The 7,362-nt window shown below is 37.6% G+C and overlaps 1 non-coding gene across 1 annotated transcript; it reads left to right on the top strand.

Annotated features, from left to right (window-relative positions):
* Positions 1 to 4,746: 4,746 nt before the first annotated feature.
* On the top strand, positions 4,747 to 4,854 carry LOC112714436 (small nucleolar RNA R71). The gene has a single exon (XR_003159262.1). It is a non-coding gene; the product is annotated as a small nucleolar RNA R71 (small nucleolar RNA).
* The last annotated feature ends 2,508 nt before the right edge of the window (positions 4,855 to 7,362 follow it).

Here is a 7,362-nt window from a genome sequence, read left to right as displayed (position 1 = left end):
TAGGTTTACAGAAAATGAGTAGATAGTGCAGAAATCCACTTCTGGGGCCCACTTGGTGTGTGTTTGGGATGAGCTTTGAAGCTTTCATGTGCATAGGCCATCCTTGGAGTTAAACACCAGCTTGGGTGCCAGTTTGGGCGTTTAACTCCAGCTTTGGTGCCAGTTCTGGCGTTTTATGCCAGAAAAGGGTTTCTAGTGGGCGTTTGGATGCCAGTTTGGGCCATCAAGTGTCAGGCAAAGTATGGACTATTATACATTTCTGGAAAGCCCAAGATGTCTACTTTCCAACGAAATTGAGAGCGCACCAATTGGGATTCTGTAGCTCCAGAAAATCCACTTTGAGTGTAGGGAGGTCAGAATCCAACATCATCTGCAGTCCTTTCTCAGCCTCTGAATAAGATTTTTGCACAGGTCCCTCAATTTCAGCCAGAAAAGACCTGAAATCACAGAAAAACACACAAACTCATAGTAAATTCCAGAAATGTGAATTTTTCATAAAAACTAATAAAAATATATTAAAAAGTGACTAAAACATACTAGAAACTACCTAAAAATAATGCCAAAAAGCGTATAAATTATCCGCTCATCACAACACCAAACTTAAATTGTTGCTTGTCCCCAAGCAACTAAAAAAAAATATAAGATAAAAAGAAGAGAATATACAATAAATCCCAAAATATCAATGAAGCTTAGTTCTAATTGGATGAGCAGGACTTGTAGCTTTTTGCATCTGAACAGTTTTGGTATCTCACTTTATCCTTTGAAATTTAGAATGATTGGCATCCATATGAACGCAAAATTTAGATAGTGTTATTGATTCTCCTAGTTCAGTATGTTGATTCTTGAACACATCTACTTATGAGTCTTGGTCGTGACCCTAAGCATCTTGTTTTCCAGTATTACCACTGGATACATAAATGCCACAGACATATAACTGGGTGAAACTTTTCAGATTCTGACTCAGCTTTGCTAGAGTCCCCAGTTAGAGGTGTCCAGAGTTCTTAAGCACACTCTTTTTGCTTTGGATAACGACTTTAACCACTCAGTCTCAAGCTTTTCACTTAGACCTTCATGACACAAGCACATGGTTAGGGACAGCTTGATTTAGCCGCTTAGGCCAGGATTTTATTCCTTTGGGCCATCCTATCCATTAATGCTCAAAGCCTTGGATCCTCTTTACCCTTGACTTTTAGTTTAAAGGGTTACTGACTTTTTGCTCTTGTCTTTTGGTTTAAAGAGATATTGGCTTTTTCTGCTTGCTTTTTCTTTTTCTTTTTTCCTTTATTTTTTTCGCCCCTTTTTTTTCCGCAAGCTTTGTATTTTTCACTGGTTTTTCTTGCTTCAAGAATCAATTTTATGATTTTTCATATTATCAATAATATTTCTCTTTTTTTCATTATTCTTTCAAGAACCAACAATGTTAACATTCATAAACTTCACTATAAAAACTATGCATTGTTCAAGCATTCATTCAGAAAACAAAAAGTATTACCACCACATCAAAATAATTAAACTAATTTCAAGATAGAATTCGAAATTTATGTACTTTTTGTTCTTTTGCAATTAGAAACATTTTTCATTTAAGAAAGGTGAAGGATTCATGGGACATTCATAGCTTCAAGGCATAGACACTAGACACTAATGATCATGTAATAAAGACACAAACATAGACAAAACATAAAGCATATAAACCGAACAACAGAAAAATAAGAGCAAGGAAATTAAAGAACGGGTCCCCTTAGTGATGGCGGCTAGTTCTTCCTCTTGAAGATCCTATGAAGTACTCGAGCTCCTCAATGTCTCTTCCTTGCCTTTGTATCTCTTCCCTCATTACTCTTTGGTCCTCTCTAATTTCATGGAGGATAATGGAGTGCTCTTGGTGCTCCATCCTTAGTTGCTCCATGTTGGAACTCAAATCTCCCAAAGAGGTGTTGAGTTGCTCCCAATAGTTGTGTGGAGAAAAATACATCCCTTGAGGTATCTCAGGGATTTCTTGATGAAGGACTTCCTCATGTGCTTGTTGAGGTCCATGAGTGGGCTCTCTTTTTTGCTCCATCCTCTTTTTAGTGATGGGCTTTTGAGATGAATCTATTCAACTCCTATGACTCAAAGTTGGAAGCAACTGCCTTCCCTTTCCTCTTCCTAGAGGTTTCTTCAGCCTTAGGTGCCATTAATGGTTATGGAAAAATAAAAAATAGAGCTTTTCCACACCAAACTTAAAAGGTTTGTTCGTCCTCGAGCAAAAAAAAGAAAGATAGGAGGAGAAGAAGAAGAAATAGAGGAGATAAAGGGGGTGAGTGGTTTGGCCAAGGGGGTTTTAGGTGGTTATGATGTGTTAAAATAAAGGAGTGATGAGAGGCTCATATAGGAGTGGAGTGGAGAGGAAATTCTTGTAATAGGGGTTGGGTTTGGGAGGGAGATGGTTTGAATTTGAATGGGTGGGGGTAGGTGGGTTGTTTAATGGTTTTGGAGGAGAATTGGAGGTGATTAGTGGAGGTTATTTTGGGGAAGAGTGTTATGGAAAGGTGTAAAAAGGAGAAAAAGTGAGTTGGGATAGGTAGAGATCCTGTGGGGTCCACAGATCCTGAGGTGTCAAGAATTTCTCATCCCTGTACCTTTCTGGCGTTTAAACGCCCTCTGTGTGGCATTTCTGGCATTAAACACCAGGCTGAATCCCTTTTCTGGAATTAAACGCCAGTCTGGCTACCAGTTCTGGCGTTTAACGCCTAGAATGCTATCAGACTGGGCGTTAAACGCCCATTTTGCTACCCTTACTGGCGTTTAATGCCAGCCAGACACCAGACACCCTTTTCTGGCGTTAAACGCCAGTCTGTGTGCCATTTTTGGCGTTTAACGCCCAAAATGGTGCCAGACTGGGCGTTAAACGCTCAATTTGCTAGCCTTACTCGCGTTTAAACGCTAGTAAGCTCGTCCTCCATGGTGTGCTATTTTTTATGTTATTTTTTATTCCTGCTTTAATTCTGTAGCTGTTTTTGTGACTTCACATGATCATCAACCTAAAGAAGACATAGACGAACACTAGAAAATAAAAATGAGAAAGTAATTAATATAGATAAATAAAATTGGGTTGCCTCCTAATAAGCGTTTCTTTAATGTTAATAGCTTGACAGAGCATGGTTGTGGCCTCCCAATACCAAATTTAGAAGTTGAGTGTGGAGGCTCTGTCTAACTCTGTATTAAGAGAAGCTTTTCATGCTTCTTCTTTATGTCTACAGAAGAAGATCCTTGAGTCTTGAGCACAAGGTAGTCCTCATTCAATTGAAGGACTAACTCTCCTCTGTCTACATCAATCACAGCCCTTGCTCTGGCTAGGAAGGGTCTTCCAAAGATGATGGATTCATCCTCATCCTTCCCAGTTTCTAGGATTATGAAGTCAACAGGGACGTAAAGGCCTTCAACCTTCACTAAGACATCCTCTTTAAGTCCATAAGCCTGTTTCATTGATTTGTCTGCCATCTCTAGTGAGATTCTTGTAGCTTCTACCTCAAAGATCCCTAGTTTCTCCATTACAGAGAGTGGCATGAGGTTGATACTTGACCCCAGGTCACACAGAGCCTTTTCAAAGGTCATGGTGCCTATGGTGCAAGGTATTAAGAACTTTCTAGGATCCGGTTTCTTTTGAAGCAATGTTTGCTGAATCCATGTATTCAGTTCATTGATGAGCAATGGAGGTTTATCCTCCCAAGTCTCATTACCAAATAACTTGGCATTCAGCTTCATGACTGCTCCCAGATACTGAGCAACTTACTCTTCTATAGTGTCTTCACCCTCTTCAGAGGAAGAATATTCATCAGAGCTCATGAATGGCAATAGTAAGTTCAGTGGAATCTCTATGGTCTCTGTATGAGCCTCAGATTCCTTTGGTTCCTCAATAGGACTCTCCTTATTGGTCAGTGGACGTCCATTGAGGTCTTTCTCAATGGGAATAACTGCCTTTTCACTCTCTCCAGGTTCGGCCACTTTGGATATGGTTATGGCCTTGCACTCTCTTTTGGGATTCTCTTCTGTATTGCTTGGGAGAGTACTAGGAGGAGTTTCAGTAACTCTTTTACTCAGCTGACCCACTTGTGCCTCCAAATTTCTGATGGAGGACCTTGTTTCATTCATGAAACTGAGTGTGGCTTTAGATACACCAGATACTATATTTGCTAAGTCACAGAGGCTCTGCTCAGAATTCTCTATCTGTTGCTGAGAAGATGATGGAAAAGGTTTGCTATTACCAAACTTATTTCTCCCACCATTATTGCTGTTGAAGCCTTGTTGAGGCTTCTGTTGATCCTTCCATGAGAAATTTGGATGATTCCTCCATGAAGGATTATAGGTGTTTCCATAGGATTCTCCCATGTAATTCACCTCTTCCATTGTAGGATTCTCAGGGTCATAAGCTTTTCCTTCAGAGGAGGCTTCCTTAGCACTGCCGGATGCAGCTTGCAATCCAGTCAGATTCTGAGAAATCATATTGACTTGCTGAGTCAATATTTTTTTCTGAGCCAATATGGCATTCAGAGTATCAATCTATAGAACTCATTTCTTCTGAGTCAACCCATTATTCACAGGATTTCTTTCAGAAGTGTACATAAACTAGTTATTTGCAACCATCGCAATGAGTTCCTTGGCTTCTGCAGGGGTTTTCAGATGAAGAGATCCACCAGCAGAATGGTCTAATGACATCTTGGACAATTCAGACAGACCATTATAGAATATACATATGATGCTCCATTCTGGAAGCATGTCATAAGGACACCTTTTGGTTAATTACTTGTATCTTTCTCAAGCTTCATAGAGGGATTCACCTTCCTTTTGTTTGAAGGTTTGGACTTCCACTCTAAGCTTGCTCATCTTCTGAGGTAGAAAGAATGTAGTCAAGAAAGCATTGACCAAATTGTCCCAAGAGTTCAGGCTTTCTCTAGGTTGTGAGTCCAACCATATCATAGCTCTGTCTCTTACAACAAAAGGGAAAAGCATAAGTCTATAGACTTCGGGATCAACCCCATTGGTCTTGACAGTATCACATATTTGCAAGAATTCAGCTAAGAACTAATGAGAATCTTCCGATGGAAGTCCATGAAACTTGCAATTCTGCTTCATTAGAGAAACTAATTGAGGCTTAAGCTCAAAGTTGTTTGCTCCAATGGCAGGAATTGAGATGCTTCTTCCATAGAAGTTAAAAGTTGGTGCAGTATAGTCACCAAGCATCTTCCTTGCAACTCTTGCATTGTTGTTGGGTTCGGCGGCCATGTCTACTTCTTTTTCAAAATTTTCTGAAAGGTCCTCTTCGGAGTGTTGTGCTTTAGCTTCTCTTAGCTTCTTCTTCAGAGTTCTTTCAGGTTCAGGATCAGCTTCAACGAAAATGTTTTTATCCCTGTTTCTGCTCATATGAAAAAGATGAGAACAAAAGGGAGTAGTGAAATCCTCTATGTCACAGTATAGAGACTCTTTGATGTGTCAGAGGAAAAGGAGTAGAAGAATGAGAAGAGAAAGAAGGTGAGTTCGAAAATCTTTTTAGATGAGTGGAGGAGGAATGTTAGCAATTAAATAAAATAAATAGTTAATTAAAAAGATTTTTGAAAAAGTGGTTAGTGATTTTCGAAAATTGGAAGTTAAAAAGTGGTTAGGTGGTTTTAAAAAAGATAAGAAATAGTAATTAGTTGAAAAAGATTTGAAAAGAATTTTGAAAAGATAAGAAGTTAGAAAAGATTTTGAAATTAAAATTTAAAAAAATATGATTGAAAAAGATTTGATTGAAAAAGATAAGATTTTAAAAAGATATGATTGAAAAGAAAATTAAAAAGGGAATTAAAAAGATTTGATTTTTAAAATTGATGACTTGACTAACAAGAAACTAAAAGATATGATTCTAAAATTCAAAGATTGAACCTTTCTTAACAAGAAAGTAACAAACCTGAAATTTTTGAATTAAAACATTAATTGTTAACAAGGATTTTTTAAAAGGTGGAAATATAGGATTTTAAAATTATGAATTAAAACATGAAAATTTGAAAAAAAAAATTGAATTGGAAATGAAATTACCTCCATTGTGTCATCCTGGCGTTAAACGCCCAGGACGCTATCCATTCTGGCATTTAACGCCCAGAATGCTACCTCTTTGGGCGTTTAACGCCCAGCCAGATTCCCTGGCTGGCGTTAAACGCCAGAATTTCTTCCTTATTGGGTGTTTTTCTAAACACCCAGCTTTTTCTCTGTGATTCCTCTGCTGTATGTTCTGAATCTTCATTTTTTTGTATTATTTATTTGAAAAGAGATATTTTTTATTTTTAAATTTTTAATAAAGAGAGAGAAAAACAACAAAATGAAATAAAACATAAAAATGCAAGATCAAAACAAGTAATGCATGCAATGACACTTTGAATGTCAAGATGAACACCAAGAACACTTTGAAGATCATGATGAACATCAAGGACATATTTTTGAAAATTTTTAAGAAAAGAAAGATAAGCAAGATACCAAACTTAAAAATTTTTAATGTTTAAACACTACGGATTTGAAAATGCATATGAAAAACAAGAAAAGACACAAAACAGGAGAATTTAAAGATCAGAATAAGAAAAATCATCAAGAACAACTTGAAGATCAATGAAGAACACAATGCATGAATTTTTTTCGAAAACTTGAGAAAATTTGAAAACATGCAATTGACACCAAACTTAGAATTTGACACTAGACTCAAACAAGAAACACAAAAAATATTTTTGGTTTTTATGATTTTATTAAAATTTTTTTGTATTAGATTATTATTTTTTTCGAAAATAAAAATAAAAGAGAGCTTAAACATAAAATAAAATTACCTAATCTAAGCAACAAGATGAACCGTCAGTTGTCTAAACTCGAAGGATCCCCGGCAACGGCGCCAAAAACTTGGTGCACGAAATTGTGATCACACTTTTCACAACTCCGCACAACTAACTAGCAAGTGCACTGGGTCGTCCAAGTAATACCTTACATGAGTAAGGGTCGATCCCACGGAGATTGACGACTTGAAGCAAGCTATGGTCATCTTGTAAATCTCAGTCAGGCGGATTCAAATGGTTATGAGGATTTGATAATTAAAAGATAAATAAAGCGGAAAATAACATAGAGATACTTATGTAATTCATTGATGGGGATTTCAGACAAGCGTTTGGAGATACTTTATTGCTTCTGAACCTCTGCTTTCCTATTGTCTTCATCCAATCATGCGTCATCCCTTCCATGGCAAGTTGTATGATCCTCTCAGTGAAAATGGTCCGGCTACGGTCTCTGTACGGCTAATCAACTGTCGGATTTCTCATCTCGGATGAAAAATACCAGGCACAGCTACCACAGGGCTAATCATCTGTCGGT

This window comes from Arachis hypogaea, chromosome 1 (genome assembly GCF_003086295.3).
Source record: "Arachis hypogaea cultivar Tifrunner chromosome 1, arahy.Tifrunner.gnm2.J5K5, whole genome shotgun sequence".
NCBI lineage: Eukaryota > Viridiplantae > Streptophyta > Magnoliopsida > Fabales > Fabaceae > Arachis > Arachis hypogaea.
This window is presented reverse-complemented; position numbering and strand designations above follow the sequence as displayed.